Raw genomic sequence first — 20,783 nt, forward strand, 5'->3', positions numbered from 1 at the left:
TTAACAATGATACATGAAAAACATTGTGAAGTTTTATATTTGTTGGAAGGCAAGCTTATAAGAAACTAGTCCAATTCTGGTTAAAAATTCAGAAGGTCCATAATATCTAGGTGATAACTTGGCATAATTTTCAAGTCTAAGTGTGTTTTTTTTGGTTTCACGTTTATATACACATGATATCCCATAATAAATTCCTTTTGAACTCATTTCAAATTTGCATAACTCTTTTTTTTGACCTTATGTTGCTTTTTAAATTATGTCTAACTTGTTTAAGCACTTCCTCCATCTCCTTTAACGTATCCGATAGCAATACTAACCAATATTTAGGATGGTCCTAAGTTAGAGGTAATTTTCATATTTTTCCATATAATACCTCAAAGGGACTCATCTTCAAATAATTTTGGTATCCATTATTATAGGAAAACTCAACTAGATGTAGGTAGTATTCCCACTTAGTTGGTATGTCCATAACATACATCCTTAACATATCTTCTAATATTTGATTAGTTATTTCTATTTGACCATCAGTTTAAGGGTGATAGGTTGTACTAAAGTTTAAATTTTTCCCATTCCTTCAAATAATCCCTTCCAAAATTTTGAAGTGAATTTGGCATCACAGTCTGAAATCACAATTTTGGGCATACCGTGAAGTCTAAATATCTCTTTCATGAATATTTATGTTATATTAATAGCCTTAAAGGTATATTTAACAAGAATAAAATGTGCATCTTTTTTTATCTTATCTACCAATACCATGATTGAGAAATTCTACCTTCTAGTACTGGGCATTCTAGTAATAAAATCCATGGATATGGTTTCCCATTTCCATTCTAGAATATGTGAAGGCTACAACAAACTTGTTGGGTGTTGATGGTAAGTTGTCACTTGTTGGCACTCTGGACACTTAGCCACATATTTTTTTGTCTCTTTTCTTGTTAGTCCAATAATAATCCTCAACATAGTTATCAGTTTTTGATATCCAAGAAGACCAACTATTAGTTTCTTATGTAATTCATTTAAAGTAAATGTTTTCAATTCCGGGTCTTTAGGAAAGTAAAATTTTCCTAAGAACAACAAAAAATATTTGAATATTTAATGAGAAATCACTTTCTTTTTCACCTAACAACTCTATTTTTTGCAATTTATTTTTAACTTGCATGTATTCTTCATCAAATTTTGTTGTTTTTTCTACCCTTTTTATCAAATTTGTTTGTTGGATTGTTTATGAAATTGTACAGATTTGATATAAATTTCTTTTCGGGGAATCAAGAATTTTATTTTTATTTTCCTTTAATATGTAAAATTTCAAAATCATACTCACTGAGGAATGCCAGTGATTTAGCATGCCTAGAATTCTTGTTTGGCTGGTCAAAAATATATTTTAGGCTAACATTGTTTATCCTTCACTAGAATTTCCTTCATATTAGGCAATGCCTCCACATTTTTAAAGTGTGCATGATTTTTTCTAGTATTAAGACATGTCTGTCATAGTTCTTTTCATGTTCCTTTATTTTCATAGAATCACAACTGATTACATAACCCTGTTACATTAAAACACCTCCCAATCCCTCTTTAGAAGCATTTGTTCATACAAAAAGATATTTATAAGGATAAGCTAGTTTCAAGATGGGGGTAGTGGTTAATAATTGCTTTAGTTTCTCAAAAATTAAATGGCACTTCTGACTCCATTCAAACTTTGTCCCATTCTTTTGTAGAAAAGTGATAGGATATGCCAATTTAGAGAAACTTTCTATAAATATTCCATAGTAACTTGTAATTCCCTTAAATGACTTGACATCAGCTACATCTTTAAGTACTAGCCACCCAATAATAGCTCTTATCTTTTATGGATCCATAAAAAATCCATTCCCTAGACACTACATGTCCCAAATACTAAATATGTTCTTGGTAAAATGAGCTTTTTTTGAATTTGGCATATAGCTCAGCTTCTCTAAGTGTTTGAAGGACAATCCACAGTGTTGATCATGTTCTTCATTACACTTTGAGTAAACTAGAATATCATCAAGCACATGAAATTTGTTAGTGCATTAGTGAGTCCAAATGGAAACACCACAAATTCATAGTGTCCATATCTTGTTCTAAATGTTGTTTTATGTATATCTTCATCCTTGATCCTTATTTAATGATATCCAGACCTTAGATCATTTTTTGAAAATATTGATGCTCCTTGGACTTGGTCAAACAAGTCATCAATCTAGGGTAAAGGATATTTATTTTTAATGGTCATTTTGTTCAGTTTCTTATAGTTAATACAAAGCCTAAGTGTTCCATCTTTCTTCTTGATAAATTGAACTGGTGCACCAGGTCTTATGTACTTCTTATCTAGCAGCTCTTGCAATTGAATCTTCAACTCCATTAACTCAAGAATACTCATCCTATATGGAGCTTTGGACTAGAACTTCTCCAGGAATGAGATCAATAGTAAAATCTATATCTCTTCTTTAAGGAAGTCCTGGTATATTTTCAGGAAATACATCTTTATAATACTCCAAACAACAAACCGAAACAAAAAACATTTGAAAACCTTTACAAGAACATTTAGTTAGTTTTAAAGCGTAAATTTTCCTCACAAAAATAGCTCTTGGTACTCATTTCACTACGCAGTCCTCTTCTTCATCATTAACATAGTTGAAATAATTTTCGAGGTAATTTGGAATTGCTTATTATATTCTAACCATCCCATCCAAATTAACACGTTGTGTCACCCCAAAGGTAAAACATTCAAATTCATTTGAGTGTTCATTCCATTGAAGTTTAATAAATACTTTTTTCCTTATTTCTGCCACTTTTCTTTCTGTTCTTGTGGCTAGTTGTACCAACCAAGGTTTTCTTGTTTTTCCTTTATAAGTTCACACTTTTAAATTACTACTGCAGGGGAAATGTAGCTTGAGGTAGATCCATGTTCTATTAATACTGAAACATTTTGTTCAAAATTTTTACCTTAGACTTCTACCATTGTGGATTGGTGGTTTTCTTGTCTTCCATCCATTCTGGCACCAATCCTTGGAATATTGCAAGAAATATCATTGACTTTTGAAGCTTCTTGCATATTATTTATTATTCATTTTTTATTTACTAGATTTTGCGGATACCCTCTCCACATGTTATTTTCACTGTAACCCCAATATTAAATCGGTGGTCTGGTTGCTTCTAAAAAAGATTGTTTCCTGCTCCAACCGCTTGTCCACTCTTTTATCCTAAATTTCTTGGTTGGTTCACACTTCTACTATAATTCCCTCCTTAATTACTTTTGAAAGTATTTGAAAAAGTTGGTTTCTTAAAGCCCTTTTTCTTAGTGTTGAACTTCTCATGCTTCTTGGCTATCAAACTCTTAGAGTTGTCACCTTTCTTCTTGTTTTGATTAAAACATAGTTTCACCTTATAGTCTCATCCATGGTCTTTGGATTATCAATCTTAATCCTTTCCCTGTATGAAAAAGGAAAATGACTAATGAACCTTTGTATTTTGGGCATTTTACTCCTTCGAATATGGTACATATCTCAACAAACTCATAAAATTATTAACAAACTCATCCATGGTAGACTATCCCAATATTAAATCATGAAACTCTCTAGCCTTTTCAACAAAATGCCTTTCGATTAGATATTTATTTTTAAATTATTTTCTAAAGAGTTTCCAAGTTAAATATTCACTTCTAGTTCTTTTATAGATTTTTTCTCCTCTCAACATAAGGTTTCCTAACTAGTCAACTCATAAGTTTCTATCTTGGCCTTCAAATTTCTTGGATAATTGTAGACTTCAAAATACTTAAACATATTAAGAAGCCATGCTTCTGCTTCTTCAGATTCAGCATCAAAATTTGGAGGCCTGGTATTTTTAAACTTTTCTTGCATCTAAGATGTAGTCGCCTTATTTCTAGATATAGAAGTACTACTTCTAGATCTATGTTCTTCTCCCATATCAAATTCATGAGACTCACTTTCACTAGAAGTTATAGAATCAGTTGTTTATGTTGGTTCACTCCTAGTTCTCTTACTGTGAATTATTTTTTATTTTGTTATTGACTCTTTTTTCTTCTAATTTCCTCAATAGATAACCATTAATCTCATCATGTTCTTCTTTGGCCTTAGAAAATATTTCTTGATTGTCTATTGTGTTATCTAAGTCTTCCTTCAAGCTACACACTACTTGCAATAACTCAAACTCTTGGTTTTCCGCATTACTAGTTCCTCCATCCATCATTTCAATTTTAATATCAGGTTCCTCACCACCTCTAGGTGATCCTATATAGGTGTGTCCATTATGTTCCTCAAACATTCTTAAAACTTTTATAACACTCTCTTGACAATATGAACATGACATAAATAAAATAATTGTTTCAGTTTTAGGACACATAAAAGGCCCAGTGATGTAACATAACATATATCAGTCAACTTATATTAATGTTTACAATTCCTTTCATCATTTCGATGTGGTATTATTGTTCTTGGATTATATGCATCACATTTGATATAGTTCATATGGATTTTATGGTAAATCTCTCTAGACCCTTCTATGTGTATGCGTAGGCTTCTTATGCACCTCCACATACTATGTTTTGACCTACCAAGTCAATGGTTATGGTGTGATCTAAAGAATTGATGGTGGTTAGTGCTTTTATGGTTTCTTGAGGTGTAACGAGTACTCCGAATGTTTATTTCTATACATTCATTTCCTCATTGTGCTCTGTAACTTTTCTCTTTGTAATTAAACTTACTTAAGGGTTTATTTGTTGAATAATGGCATGGGAAAACTATGTCTCTATCTTCATCATTCACAGCATCATTAGCTCTTCCAAGTAGAAATTTATACTCGTATTTTTTCTCAAAACATAATGATAGAGGTAACATTTACTAATGCACCATCTCTAAGATGCTTAATTCATTCTTTTGTTATTTTTTTTTAGGGATTAATCTCTTTTTGTGATAATCACTCATTATTGACTTTGTCATGTTCTTACGACTATCTCTACTATGTTTCCGTGTTAAAGGTTTGTTATAGAAATTTCCCCATCGGCCATAAAGCTTCCCCAAAGTTTATTAATGTAGTAGTATGCATATTAACTAGTAAAAAATGATGAAATTAATGACTAGGTGACTAAAAAAGTTAGTCACTGCAATGATTTCAAGTGAATTACTACTAAATTTGAGCAATTTTAAGTGACCAAACTAAAAATGACTAACTTAAATGACTAATTTAGTCTAGGGATAAAATATACAACTAGCTAATAAGTGACTAAACTAAAAGCGACTAACTTAAATGACTAATTTAGTCTAGGATTAAAAAATATGACTAGATAATAAGTGACAAAATTATTTCATGATGAGACTACCCTACAAGCCACCAAATTTCTATCATATCCATGAGGTCAACAACAATTTGTGGTTCAAGATATAGCTAATTTGGAACAAACTTAGCTTTAGAGCCTAGGATTTGTTTCCACCTCTAATGTTTATGGACAAAGAGATCAATTTCTAAAGCATGTGGGAGCCAAACTATCACCTTTCCCATGTTGACTCCTTCTATTGAACATCATGGAAAATCTCCATAGATTAGTTATCCTTACTAAAACAAACATTTAATTGGAAATGATCATTAATCCTATGACATTACTACTTCACTATACTTTTTGACCACACAAAGCTTATTTTGATGTCTACCCTTCTTATTTCATGACAAGACTACCCTAAAAGCCACCAAATTTCTATCATATCTATGAGGTCAACACCAATTTTTGGTTCAAGATATAACTAAATTGGAACAAACTTAGCTCTAGAAGCTGTGTTATTTTTCACACCCGTAATGTTTATGGACAAAGAGATATCAATTTTCTAAAACATGTGAGAGCCAAAGTATTACCTTTCCCATGTTAATGCCCTTATTAAACATCATGAAAAATCTACATAAATTACTTATCCTTATTAAACAAACATTTAATTAAAAATGATAATTAATCATTAAACAAAACTTGTTTTGATATCACCATAATTCATTTTTGATAAATCAACCAAACTCCCCTCAAATAATATTTGGTAACACAAAGACCTAAATTTTTTCATAAATTAATAAATATTTATAATCAGAAATACCTCTTATAAAAAAAAACTAACATTTTATTTAATAAAATTTAATTCCCTTAAAAAACACACTAACATATAGCAATAGCCTTTCATTTAAGTTCCATTCAAATTTTCATGGATTTGTTTCTTTTAAATATCAAAATTGTTTATTTCCCTCCATTCGAAAAGTTTGTCTATGGTGAAGAAGGAGAAAAAAATCTTTATTTCCCTCCATCTGAAAGGTTTATCCATGGGGATCCATGGGGAAGAAGGAGAAGGAAGGGCACGGACATTGCATCGCACTCTAGCTTCAAAATTGATGCCTGTTTGCAATTTTTTGAATTTTTTTACTAGTAAAATCAGTTTATTCCAAAATAAACACGTTAAAAGTGGCTTCAAAATTGACTCATGTTTGCAATGTTTTGAATTTTTCACCAATAAAATTAGTTTATTCCCAAATAAACACGTCAAAAGTTTCATAAAGACGTTATACACAGGCCGGTAGCAATGCCTCATAGATAAAAGATTTAGTAAAATTAGTTTATTCCCAAATAAGGACGTCAAAATTTTCATAAAGACGACATACACAGGCCGGCAGCAACACCTCACAGATGAAAAATTCAAAAATATCGATGGTCGAGGCCACTTTCGGCTTTGCATGCCTGCCAGATTTGAGATCTATTCTCTGCGAGGGGCTCCCAACATCCCATAATGACTTGTTGGGACAAGCATCCTATGAAACACATTCCCCTAACAAAGTCCTTCTATTCATGTTCCTCTTGGTGGTGGATTTCATGTGAATAGAGGAGACCAACTAGTGTTCATGTTCCTCTTTTTGGTGGACTTCATGTGAATAGAGGAGACCAACTAGTGTTCATGTTCCTCCTTCTGGTGGACTTCATGTGAACAAAGGAGACCAGTTAAAGACATTAATATATCAATACAACCCTTATCTTTGGTATGGATCCTTTTCTCATTCTCGGAATCCCATTCTTCCATTGACCAGTGACAAACTCAAGAGTCAGAGTGGCTTCCTTTGGAGTTCCTGCTTCTTCTGGTTTGTTCATTGCTTTCTATAAATTTTCTGGCATATCTTCAACTACCTATTGTTTAAGTTCCACATCAACATCATTGAAGCCCTTCATTATCACTAGCTATGTTTGTCTTGGTCCCCTCCAAATTTCCAAGTATGACAAATTTCTAGTGTGATGCTACGGTTTCAAGCCATGTTTGATTGCAAAAGTGGACCCTGTGTGATTTCGGTCAACATTGTTTTGACGATTTGATGTGGGTTTGAGCTATGGACAATTGGCCTTGTTGTTCTTTAGATGTGGGTGTGAGGTGGGGTGGATGAATTTGATATGGCTATGAGCCATTGTGAAAGACAAGCCAGTCCTCAATGTTTTTGGAATCTCACAATCTGAATCCAAAAATAGCAGTATTTCACAGAATGAGTATCCTCCTGTTTGATCCTCATCCTCATAACAACATTAGAGGGTGAAATATTTTGGAATGAGTGCCTTGAAGGATTATTTTTCTTCCAAGAATCATCCAATGTATCAAAGTTCAAATAAGTCACCTTCTCATGGCGTAGCACAACATATGGCAAAGACCCACATATGGCAAAGACCCACAATAACAATAATAATAGCAGCAACTATAGTAGTCATAGGGATGTGGATAGGGTAGTGTTTCTTATGAATGATTTTTAGAGCCTAGTTCCCTCTCCTGGAAGTGCCCACCAACAACAAGTTCTACATCAACAGGCACTCCACCAGCAATCCATTAAACAACATGGAATTTAATCAGTTGGGTTCTAGACCCCACTCGAGCCCAACAGACCGAGACAAACTAAGCAAACTTCGTAGCAGACTCAGCAAGAAAAATGCATAAAGGCAGAGCCAATGGATGCTTATGAATTTCTTAATTTGGATAAAAGTAGGACAATGCAAGAAATGATTGACATAGACTATGGGAAGGGCAAGGAAGGGGCAAGAGAGCATCTCCATGGTAGAAGACATGCACAGGAGGAATGACTGTAGGCAAGTTCAGTCTCAGTCTACATTGAGGACGATCAACAGTTGTGAAGTGGTGTTTGTAGATGTTAATGTGGAGCCACCCATGAGCGATGGCGAGGAACCTATAAAGAGTGAAGGAATCAAAATTGCAGCCTGGACTGCATGTATTAGGTTTTAGCTTGACCATCCTCATGCTTATTTTTTACTTTTAAGTTGCAACTTCTTAATGGTGAATTGTTTCGAAGCTAACATTTATTTATTGTTAGGCACTAGTAGGTGCTATCCCAACACTATCCAATTGACACCTACTATTACGGTGAGTAGGATTTTAGAAATATAAGGACATTCACCTCAAAATAGACAGTTTCAACTGTGGTTTCACTGATTAATTCAGGCAACCATTCTAGTGCCTTTTGCCCATGCATGCATAATAAATTCTTCTCATGGACACTATTTCATGATATTTCCTTTCATGGTTAATTTTTTCCAAGGGAGTGTCTTCATTACTTTCTATAAAGCGTGAGCAGTGTCACTTTGTTTCCAGATTGGTCTTACATTTTTTTTAATAAAGTGACAATCCAAAAACATACAGAATATGATTCTGTATTTAGATGAAGTCATATGACTACCTTTACCTACATTTTTCCTTACCAAAACTAAAAATGGAAATATCCTAGGCAACTAGTCTGACCATTCATTATTGTCTTGCCTTCAAGTATTTTCCCTTATAAATTTTATCAAATGTCAATTAAATTTTATCAATTTTTTTTTTAAGGATTTTGATTGTTTCTTGCTTGTTCCCCAGGACATATTTGTTGATACTATTTACTCGATGAAGCACCATTCTATTAGAAGAATGTGTTTTTGCAAACTGGTTATCTCAAGTAGACTTTGATTCCTCTTTAATAGTAGACAAAATTGCAAATATACTCTTTATTTTAACATTGAATTGCCAGAAACTAAATTGAATGTGTTAGCCCCATTAGCACACGATTCAATACTAGATAAGATTATAAGATTAGATAAAGTGGTTTTATTTATTTTCAATAAATGATCACAAGAGTAGCTCAATAGGACTCAACAGTACATCCAACAAACAAAAGGACAATGTGAGAGTGTAAAAGACATTTCCTAGAACAAAAGTAGAAAGAATTATAAGTACATGAAGGAATCTAAGTGCTAAAGTATTTGTTAAAGTGATAGAGACTGAGATCAATGCAATGCAGTTGTAGATAAGATAAGAGAAGATTATGTTTAATGTCCAACTAATGACCACAAGAGTTACTTAGTGGGATTCAAAAGTAGAATTAGTGCAAGTACATAATGGGAGCGCAAAAGAAACTCCTAATCCTAATCTACAAAAAATAAAAAACACCCAAAAGCTAATCCTTAATACTCCAAAATAACATAGATACAAAGCAAAACTCATGCCAAACATAAGATGCAGACATTAGAATCTCATTAGATGTATCATTAGAGCTAGGAGTAGGATGAGAGGAGGAAGAATAAATAAACACAACAAAATAAATGGTTCTAGAAGAAATGGCTTCTAAAAACGCATAAATGGCAGAGATTTTTGTAAGAAGCACATCCCAAGATGTGGGCCCATATCTTTGCCATTGTATATTTATATTTATTTTTAAATTTTTTGTTTTGTTTTTATGGGATTTATATCTTTAAATATTTCAAGTCAAGTCTTAGTACCTAGACTATCAATACAAAAAAAATTGACCTTTCCCCAGGGCTTTGACAGAATGTCTACAACTTGTACATCAGTCTCAATGTGATAGAGCCTCCTCACTCATTGACGTACCATATCCCAGATAAGTAGTATCTAATGTCTATATGCTGGAACAATCATAGAATACGATATTCCTCAACAATCGAATACCCCCCTAGTTAACACAGAATATCACGGTGGTATCCATCATGTGTACAAACAACTCAATGAAGAGCTTCCACAACCAGGTAGCTTCACACGAGATCATACTCGTAGCTATGTATTCGATATCAGTGGTTCTTATAGCAACCAACTTCTGCTTCATGCTCATCGAGGATATCAAAGTAGAACCCAAAGAGAACCAACACTCGAAAGTTCTTCTTGCGATCCTCCACACTGCATGTCTAGTCAGCATTCGAATAATCATTCGGCTTCACATTTCTGGTAGTTTATCTCAATTCATGAGAGATTGTGCCCCGAAGATATCTCAGGAGATTCTTTGGAACCAATCGAGTGAGGCTCAACCAAATATGATCCCAACATGCTAACTGAAAAACATATATCCGAATGGAAGTTCACCAATAACATCAATGCGAATGAATTTATGAAACTTGGAGGCATTTCTCAAATCTGGTCCGGCATCACTACCATATAACTTCTGAAATTTAAGCTCCATTGAGGTAGTCATGGGCTTGTAGTTCACCATTCCAAATGCAGAATCCAAATCCCTCTTAATTTTTCGAATGAGAGGGTCTGTACTTGTCACAAAGAGGTCATCCTTAGAAGGTGCCGAAATGAGAGGTCTATCATCCAAAACTTTCAAGCAATGGTTTGGATCAGCTTCACTCCTAGTGAATCTCAATTTCATCAAACAGTTATCAATCCTCTCATACTAAGCGCAAGATGTTTTTCTTCAAGCCATAGAAGGCTTTCTTCCACCTATATATGTGAGATTCCTGATCATGAATCTCAAACCCCTTGGGTTGTTCAAAGCCTATGGACCTGCTATATGAGGGAAATGGTCCCCTTGTAATATTTTCCCTTTGGTACATCTCAGACATGTACCTTCATGCTCTTCTTGAATTCAGGCATCCGAGTCACCATTTGATTCACATCAGGTACGGCCCCATAAGTAGACCTCCAATGCTATAGCTGAGATGTGTCAACTAACATGGTCCCCAATGGACCATCCTGCAACTTGATACAAATTGCCAATCCTGAACCCATGAGTAACAACATATTGGAAAATTCTATTTTCAAACATGTACCTTTCCATCGATGAATGCCACCCTGAAACCTTTGACTTCTATTGCCGAAATGGACACCAAGTTCTTCTTGTGATCAAATACATAAAAGATATTCTTGTAAATGAATCGAGTTACCCTCATTCAATTGAGGGATAACATTCCCTACACCCTTTCTGGGATAGGTGTCATTGACTCCGAGTATAATCACATGATTGTTTACAACTCTACCAAATTCGAGAGTGCACCCTTCTATTCGATGAAGTGCCTTAAAGCACTACAATTAATAAGCCAGATTCCCAAAGAGTCTGGAGGAGAGAGCCAATATAAGGTAATGCTTCTTTATCTTATGAGAAACAACATTTGATTCTTCATACCTGTGGTTCCTTTATTTCTTTGAAGAGTCAACTATATCCTTGATGACCTACATTACCTGTCATTCCTCTAATCATTGAATATGTCCCTAGAATGATTGTTATCATCTTCAAGTGATGTGTCCCTACCATTCGGAAACTCCTTCACATAATGGTTGAACTTATTACAAACAAGGCATCTACCTTTCCTTCCACCGTTAGATCTGAACTTCCCATTGAAGTGACCTTTAAGTAGGCCATCAAAAGCTTTCACTGTGCCATATTGATAATGTTCTCTGCTTCGACTTCACTCTTGGTGAATTTGAAGAGGGATGAGGAATACACTAATCCTATTGTCCTTTCACAACTTTCTTCGTTGATTTCTCTTTCACTCTTGCTTCAGCTTTGTCTTCACCTCAACTCTAATACCATGTTAATTTTAGGTAAATTCTGTGCTTAGAGAAATTTATTTCAATTTTCACATTTAGCTCAATATCTTTTCCAAATTAGAAATCACATCAGCATTAAAGTAAATTGCATATAGGACATAAATATAGATCGCAGAAGACAATCCAAGACAAGAGGACACAAGATGTGGCGCTAGCCAGGGACAAACCCCAATGTGGGGAAAACATTGATCAATTATTCTTATATGTTTCTTCAATAGTTCAGCAGAGAGAGAGATAGTACAACTACAACAGAAGTCAAAACTTTGACTTATCTAGATAAGAGCATAGATCATCTCTAAGAAGATGATACATGAGATAGTTGAACTCAGTTGAAGACATGTTGCTTCAACTGATTCTCCAAGGTGACTCCTTCACCTATCATTGTGCCACACCTCATCACTATGCTGCACCTCATTGTGCTATACCATGTTGCACCCATCATCACTATGCTAGACCTCATAACCATGATGTACACATCATACTGTTGCACCTTATGCTGCCACTGTTGTCCCATGTGTCATTGTTTGACAATGCTACCACAGCTGTCCCATGTTCCATTGTTGCACCATTCTACCACAGTTGTCCCATGTTTCATAGTTGCACCACGCTAGCCACTGTTGTCCCATGTGGCATACTGTTATCCCACTATTAGTCACATTACCATTCCATGTTTGCTTACTGTCCCATTTTTTTTGCTACTGTCCCATCACAACTTGCTATCCCAATTATGCCATCATTGCACTATACCATTGCTACTAGCACTATTGTCCCATCAAACTACACTTCTGCACTATTTCTCTTTGGTTAGGGAATCACCTACAACCCTATTCCTTCACACAACTCAGCAATCAGCCCTCCAAAAGACTGTGGTTTACCAAGGGAGTATGCCTCCACTCCTATGCTGCCTTTGTCTACTTGTTTTACCTCAAACGCAGCACATAGATGGCCTCTAGCTGCTGGCTATGGCCTGCGGCCTAGCCCAACAGCTAGCTGTAGTTGTGGCTCCCTTATACACCACCCAAACAACCCTTAAACAACATTGTTTTCTCCTCTAGATTTGCGGCCTTCCTTGCCCAACAATCTGCACCCAAGACGGCTCTCAAACAAGCCTCAAAGCAGCCCATTGTAACCTACAACAACTTGGCCTCTCCACAGAAATACCACGCTGCTATTTAAGCTCCTGCACATTGTCCCTTTGGCCCTACAAACTATGGCTAAGACTCCTGTAATCCCTGCACTAAATCTGCACTTGAAACAACCCCAAGCATATTTTCCTAACCATTAAACTTACCTTAGAAATATGCTCTCCATACAACCCTTCCATGTTATCTAGGGTAGCCTCCTAGCCATGGTTCCAAGCCTCCTTCTCCACACAGATTTCATAATTATACTTAGAGATATATATCCACACATGGATGTGTAGAGTTGTCATAGGTTAGGGCTTACTAGGACTATGGCTAGGGCTGCTAAGACCTCCTCCATAGCTATGTAGATCCTGCTTCGTAGGACTATGTTAGGGAATCCTCCTTAGGATTGAGTTAGGGCTTGTAGAGACTGCGTTTAGGGCTTCATACTAGGGCTCCTTTACCTTCTGCATTTTAGGGCTTCCTCTCTTAGATTTCTCTTCCACTAAAACCCAAAACAAGTGCAGATAAATCAAGAGTGAAGTATGTGCAAAATAACTCTCAAGTTATCTCCTTTCATACTAAAACGTTGAGCACATGTGGGGTTTATTTGGTTGCTGGCTGACCTTGATGAATTGTCTATTAACACAAATAAATTCATAAGTCCATGAATAATTATCAGAATCGGATGATCTTTAGATCAATCCTACACCTCTTGATGAGAGGGATCAAAGAAAAATATCAGCTTCCATAAATAAGATGACCCACATGGAGTTTGGCCCTAGTTTCCAATTTTAAGAAATAGTTAATCCCATGTTCCCAAGATAACAATTAGTCTATGGGATAAATTCTCATAGGTGTGTTAGTTATTCCAATTTTTTTTTGATATAGTGTCTAAATGGATCAAATTTAACGAAAAACCCTGTAAAAATTGTGTAGCATTAAGAGTTATCCCAATGGAATATTGATTATTTTTATTCTCAAATCTTATAGGCAGAGGCTTACCATTTGAAGAGCATCCATGGATGATAGGATTGGTTAGTTAGGTTTGTTTATGACACTATATAGCTTGATTTTTTATCACTTTGAAGATTTGTCATATTCTGTCACAGTGTGGGTTAGCCTCTCTGGCCTACTACTAGAGCCTTGGCATGAATGTGTATTTTCTTGGGTGCAAAACTCTAGGTTCTTATTTGATGCCACCAAAGCTGACAATAGAACGAAGCAACCTCTTATACACCAGATTGGGTGTGGATTTTAAGACGGACTTAACCTTTACCTACTTTAACTGCACTTGAAGCTAAACGACTATTTGTGGGAGAGGGATATTTGAATATGAAAACGTCTCTTTGAATTGTAAGATCTTCTCTAAAACAGGGCATTTGGAAAATTAGTGTGCAAAGGGATATGCACCCTTGACAATCTTTATGGGTGTTTGTACAGGAAGTGTAAGGAACATAATTCTGGGTAGTGTAAAAAATCGATTACAACAGTCCTTCCTTTTGGCCAAGTTGCAGTTGTTGAAGTGTATTTACCCTTTCAAAATCACCTAGTATTTGCACCTAGTTTCGATTCTAATCTGCAACAGACTGTTGGACATATCATATTTCTCTATTTTTCTACACAGTCTATTATCATTATTATTGATAGAAACCTCATACTCTTGGTGAAGCCACAACTTACCACTACCTCTTACCATGTGTACAGATATCCTTACTGTCCCTTTCCTTTTTGGAAGGAGTATTTTTTATTTCTTTAGTTGTTTGAATTTCAGTGGAATTAAGTGGTCTTTCCAAGGTTTCATGTTTTTGCATTCTTCTTTCCTTTGTTTTTTCCTCCTCTCTGTGTTTTTTACTTCCCATTTTATCTCATGGTCTTCACTTCTCTAGATATTTTCTTTAATTCCCTTCGAATTACTTCAAACTTTTTTATTATGTCACTAGTGCTTAGAGTATGTTTGTACAAAATAGTACATGTCTCAAGTGAATCACACTTGGCAAGCTCTTTCCCATGTCCATATCAATATAAACTTTCGCACATGTAATGAAGGCCTCATCTTTATAAATATTATGACAGAGAAAAAACTACCAATAGACTCGAGGGTTCCTAGTAGCTACCAATAGACTATTAGTTGATATAATCATGAAAACCTTGTTCATATATGATGACCAACCATCTCAAGCAGTTGTGGAGGATGCCATATCAAAAGCACTAAGAGAACCTGCATTTGTAAAAACATTTGATGCTCCTCTTGTTCAATCTGCTAAGAAACATGTGAAGGTTGGGTTGCTTTTTAGATTCCTTAGCATTGTTATTCATGGGAATGAACAAGCAGCCAACAAATTTCACATTAGCTTAAACAGTATCATGACTTTCATCGTGAAGATTGTAAGCTCACATTTTGTGTCCCAAACCAATACTACTATCCTCATGATCATACAAGTAGACCAACACTCCTCTCCCAACTAGCTAAATCTGTGGCATAATTTGTGCCAGTTAGTTTTCATAGTCACACCTAGCCGACCCAAAGATATCTCCTGTGAGACATTCAGAATGAACCCTCACCAATACATCTAGTCCATCACCCATGTTACTCTTTACCATGGAGATATGTTCCATGCCATCCAACTTTGAACTGTAGAAATATCCCTGAAATGGTCCCGACATTGTAGGAAACCTAACAATAGCACTTAGTTCAACCAACTTTTCACATTTCTTCCTGTACCTAACAAGATCTGAAATGGATATAAGTGGTAAATTATGCTCCTTTGCAAATTTTGCAACCTTGGTAAGTGAGACATTGAACCATCATCATCAACTATTTCATAAAGAACTGCAGTAGGATTTAATCTTGCTAATGTTGATAGATATGCAGATGCTTATGTATGACTAGATCTCTGTAGGACTCCCCATTCTCTATATTTCAGAGGCAAGGTATGACTAGGTTTCCTAAAATCACCAGGTTTAGAATATGGATATGTGAGGGCCAAAATTGTCTTTGCCCTGTCTTTTGTTGCTACCTCAGTAGTTGTACCCTCTTTTGCATCCATAGATATTCTGAATGTAATAAGAATCTTCTATTCATTTCCTTTGTCCAGTACCATAAGTGGCAATTCAAGCCTTCTTAGGACTTCTTCCTTTATGGAAGATGATTTTTGCAGTTGATTCAAGCTAGTTATAGTTTTCACTTTAGTGTAAAGTTCTATATTCTTCACTTTTGTATTATCCCTTTTATTTGATTATTTTTTAATAGTCATATTTTTTTATGACACTAACATACACATGAGTTTTCATGGAGTTGCAAGATGTGTTGGGTTGGAGCTTACTCGACACTTAATTTTTGTTATGTTTGGATTCATTGCAACACCTAGGTGAATTTGTCCCGTCTTCTCATCGTATTTCTTTAAACAATCGTATAGCTTGTGATTATTACCAGTTTCCTCCCAAGTTGCCATAGCAGGCATATCAAGTAAAGTTGTAAGGACACTATTAATTTTTCTCGCCAACAAATATTTTGGGTCTCTAACGAAAGAAACAACAACTAGTCTTTGTTCAAGGTTACTAGATGGACTCTCTGTATGTAACATAAAAATAGCAGGTTCATATATAGGCAAAATATACACATGATTCCCATGTATAACATATTAGCATTCATGAGCCTGCACTGCATCCCCAAATCTTATTTTAAGATATTATCTAACAATTTTGTTCCTTCTGACCTTATGCTCTTCACAAGTGTCATTAGCCGGAACAATGAAAATCGTATCCTTTCTCTTTTCACTCTTAACAGGGGTGCTATTGCCCCTAAAAAATTTCACTTCTTTCATAGGCTCCTCCTAGATTCATTACCTGAAAGTACTTCAAGAAAGCATTCAAGATTAGAAACACATGTCAAACTATGGAAAGGATTATCTTTAAAAATAATTGGCCTGTCGAGTCAGATAAGTGTGGGTCTTAAAAGTGATTCTAGTTGCATATGTGTTTTAGGCAGATCACCTAATGGAAGAGGCTTGTCTTGAAAGTCCTCATAAAATTCTGCATTTATGATAATGAAATTCTCGAAGGGATATACACCATAGAAAATTTTAGAGGCCATGAGTACTGATTCAACAGTGGGATTTTGGGGTTCCTTCTGCAAAATAAGGCTTCTGTTATTCTTCTCTTGAAATTGATTGATTCCATATTGTCCACATACATGCAGCAATTGCTCAGGGTCTTTTATATGCATGTGGAGAGGAGCTTCAATTTGAATGCAAATAGAAGATAATGTCTATGGTGCATATGTATTAAGGCTTCCTCTACTCTGCTGCATCTTATTCCAAAGAAAACCTCAAAGGTCGTGAAGGAAATTAGAAAATTTTCCATATAAAGCTAAAAATTCAACTGAGATGTCCCCTTCACTAGAAATAAGGTCATCTACCCCTTCAGGTGGGAATAATAGTAATGATAGATATAGCTCCGTTTGCTTTCAATTTGAATATTTCAAGAGTGGACTGCAATTATTCAGGGTACAGTCTCTTTGGAAAACTAAAGGAGATCTATTGGTTGGTTCATACTTCAAATGATCATCCTCATCCACTGTAAATTTTCTTTCAACATACGTTGAATTTCTACAGTTTTAAAAAAAAAGGTGTAATTTAAAAATAAATAGGTCAGATTTACAAAGCCCACACCAAACTTTGCTAAAAAACACTAAGGCATTCTTCACAGAATAGTGTTGTTTCCTTCATTGCAGACTAGTAAAGGTTTCATTGGACAATGTTGTTGTTGCTAATTTCTTCTTATCAAGTTTTGAGACACGCTTGACCAAAGTCTTATTTAGACCTTCCTCATTATTTCCACTATGGAGATTTTACTTTATCTATAGATTTTCATTTAGTTGAATGACATCGTGGGCATTTCTCTTGTTCAAAATCCAATCCAATACCATTTACATGATTCAAATCAGTTTCCATATTCTATTTCTTAGGAAATCCTAATTTTGGTTGATGAAACTTTGTAAATTTTCCCTTAGTGGGAGTTAATTGTTTTCTTTCTGGAACATGGGTCTTTTCAACTAGGATTGCACCCAAAACTTCTGCATTTTGTTGTTCTGTTTTTGCTACTTTTTCTGGATTTTCTGACACTTGGATTGTTATCTTGTTATGCTTTACAATTTCTCTTACAAGCTAAGGATTTGTTTCAAAATAAATAATATTTGTTGAATTTTCAAACAAACTTTCACCATCTTTAAAAGAGTTCACATCTTATGTGGGTAAAGACATTTGAACCATTTTATTTCAAAAATCAGAATCCTTGTATGGGCTACAAGAACCTTGGTCACCCAACTTATGGCATCCTTGGTCCTTATGGCCACTTGTCTGCTTCTTATATAGCCACGACTATGCCTTTGCCTTTGCTTCAGTTGTGGAATTTTTGTTGAATTCTTCTAATCTTCGGATCCATTTTCCTTGTTGCACTCTTCTAGCCTCTTCCAAGACACTACTTCTTGTTCCCAAAACTTTGCATACTTTTACCAAAAAAATTATTGCGGTAGTTCCATTTTCACATACCATTCAGGATGGCAGGACTTCTGCTCTTATACTACTATAACATGATAGGGAAATTTTTCTGGATTTTTTATCTAAAAAGAACTAGTTCTTCTAGAAATTGTAGCACCACAAATTTATCTTTTTTTTCAACCTTCCTGACAAAATAAATCTAATTTTAAAAGGAAGAGATAGGTCTGTATTCTCTAAATCCTTTTGATGGATGATTGGATCTAAGGACCCAAGCCTTGAGGTATTCCATGTCCATCTAGACAAAGTTGTTAAAATCCAATTTTTAATGGGAAAATATAGGTCCATTGACTCTAAATATTTCAAATGCGAGGCTCCAAAGCCCCACGAGTTTGGATATCTTGTGTCCCTCCAAGAAGTTATTTTATCCATACCCTTCTAGAACTACTCTTTGATGGAATGTCCAAGGGGAACACAAGACCTGCAGGTGCTATGGGTGCCAACTGAACCCTATCTGGAAATTCCATCCATAAGTTATCTTGAGGATGGCAAATGATAACAAACAAAATTATTGAACCTACTGATATCTTCCAGGGGCTTGTTGTTTACCAAAATCTTAACAAGAAGTGGATTAATTATGTGATGGATTATTTGTTGAATGTTTCTGCCCTTTCAAGTGCCCCAGCAAGTCAATTTTTTGTGTGGACTATGAGGACTATGTTGCTTTTGTAATCCTTTGAGGGTTTAGGGTGATGCAAGTTAAAAATAAAATAAAATAGGGAGGCTGATTTAATATAAGTTAAAATTTGGTATTGGATGCATATCCTATGAAATTTTTGAAATGGATAAATGTATTCCTTGACAGAATAATCCTACCCTCCCCTCCCTCTTCGCAGATGTTTCCTTGAGAATCTCCATTGAAGAACTCAATCAGCGGGGTCATGTGAGATGCTAGGAAATTCGATCCATCTTGTTAGAAAATTATATATTATAGAGAAACAGAACACATAAAGTATATTGCAGAAATACAAACACAGAAAACACATAAAACAAGAGAGACACAGATATACGTGGTTCACCCAATTTTGGCTACGTCCATGTAGAACAACCAATCCTTCCTTTTTATATTATCCAGCAAATTGAAGAGATACAACCTACAATAGATCGAGTGTGATTCCCTCTTTGCTATCACACAATATCCTCTCTCTTTCTCACTCAGAATACAGATCTACATAGACCCAATACAATTGCCTCATATATAGCAAGGGGTTGCCTTCTAGGGCAAAAAACCCTAAATTATACATAACTTCTACCATCATATCTCATATCTCCACCTAATGAACAACTCAGATTGACTATGAAATTACAACATTTTGCAAGGCAATTTTACATATATTTTTAGCTTTGGAGGTGCTACCCCCGATCCCCCTGCCAGGGGTTGGAGGTGCTACCCCCGATCCCCCTGCCAGGGGGGGGGCTCCCAAAGGTCGCAAACGCCCCCGCTGGACCCCCCCTTCAACATATATTTTACGGGCAGCAATGTTACGAACTGTGGTCAAATGTGGCGATACCTCTAAATAAAGAAGATAATCAGGCTCCACACCCAACACATCTCATAATTTTCTAGTTTGAAGAGAGAAATATTCCCTGTAGAGAGAAAACATCTTAGAAGATTGAAGAAGAATGAAAATACTCACATTTTGGAAGTTTACCATGTTCTTGAGCAACCAAATACCCCAGGCAACAGAAATAGGTAGAGTGAAAAATGTTTTATACTTCTCCCCCCAATGAAGAAGAAGGACCTCAAAGTAGATCTAATTCAGATTTTCCTTAATGCCCAAAACCAGAAGAGCTGCACGTGAAATTTTCTTAATAGTAGGACAACAAATAAAAATATGATCAAAAAATTCATCGAACTATTTTCATAGGAAACAATAGTTTGGTCTAGTGAGGAATCCTTTTTGCAGGTTCTCCTAGGTTAGAACTTTGTCTTGAAGAACAAGAAAGGTGAATCATTTTAGGTTGTTTGGAATATTCCCTTTCCAAATAAATTTGTTCCACCAACTCGAATCTTGGACCATTGCAGAATGGGCTATTGCATCATATTAAGCAAGACCAACCATTTCCTTACCTAAGGAGTAATACATCTCCAAACTTGGAAGTCCTTGGAGTTACTTAAATAGAACCCACTGATAATTTAGATCCTTAATGAAATATTTCCACTCCTCTGCCAAAGAACCATCCAGTACCAACTTAGCATAACTCAAACAATATTTCTTAGAATATAGAGCAAAGAC

General features: G+C 35.3%; 1 pseudogene; it reads right to left on the minus strand.

Moving 5' to 3' along the window:
* Window positions 1-15,199: 15,199 nt before the first annotated feature.
* Window positions 15,200-20,783, minus strand: part of LOC149194271 (bifunctional riboflavin biosynthesis protein RIBA 1, chloroplastic pseudogene) — a 48,028-nt pseudogene continuing 42,444 nt past the window's right edge.

Source organism: Pinus tabuliformis, chromosome 2_2 (genome assembly GCF_031772625.1).
Source record: "Pinus tabuliformis cultivar Carrire ecotype Pingquan chromosome 2_2, CPIR1, whole genome shotgun sequence".
Classification (NCBI taxonomy): domain Eukaryota; kingdom Viridiplantae; phylum Streptophyta; class Pinopsida; order Pinales; family Pinaceae; genus Pinus; species Pinus tabuliformis.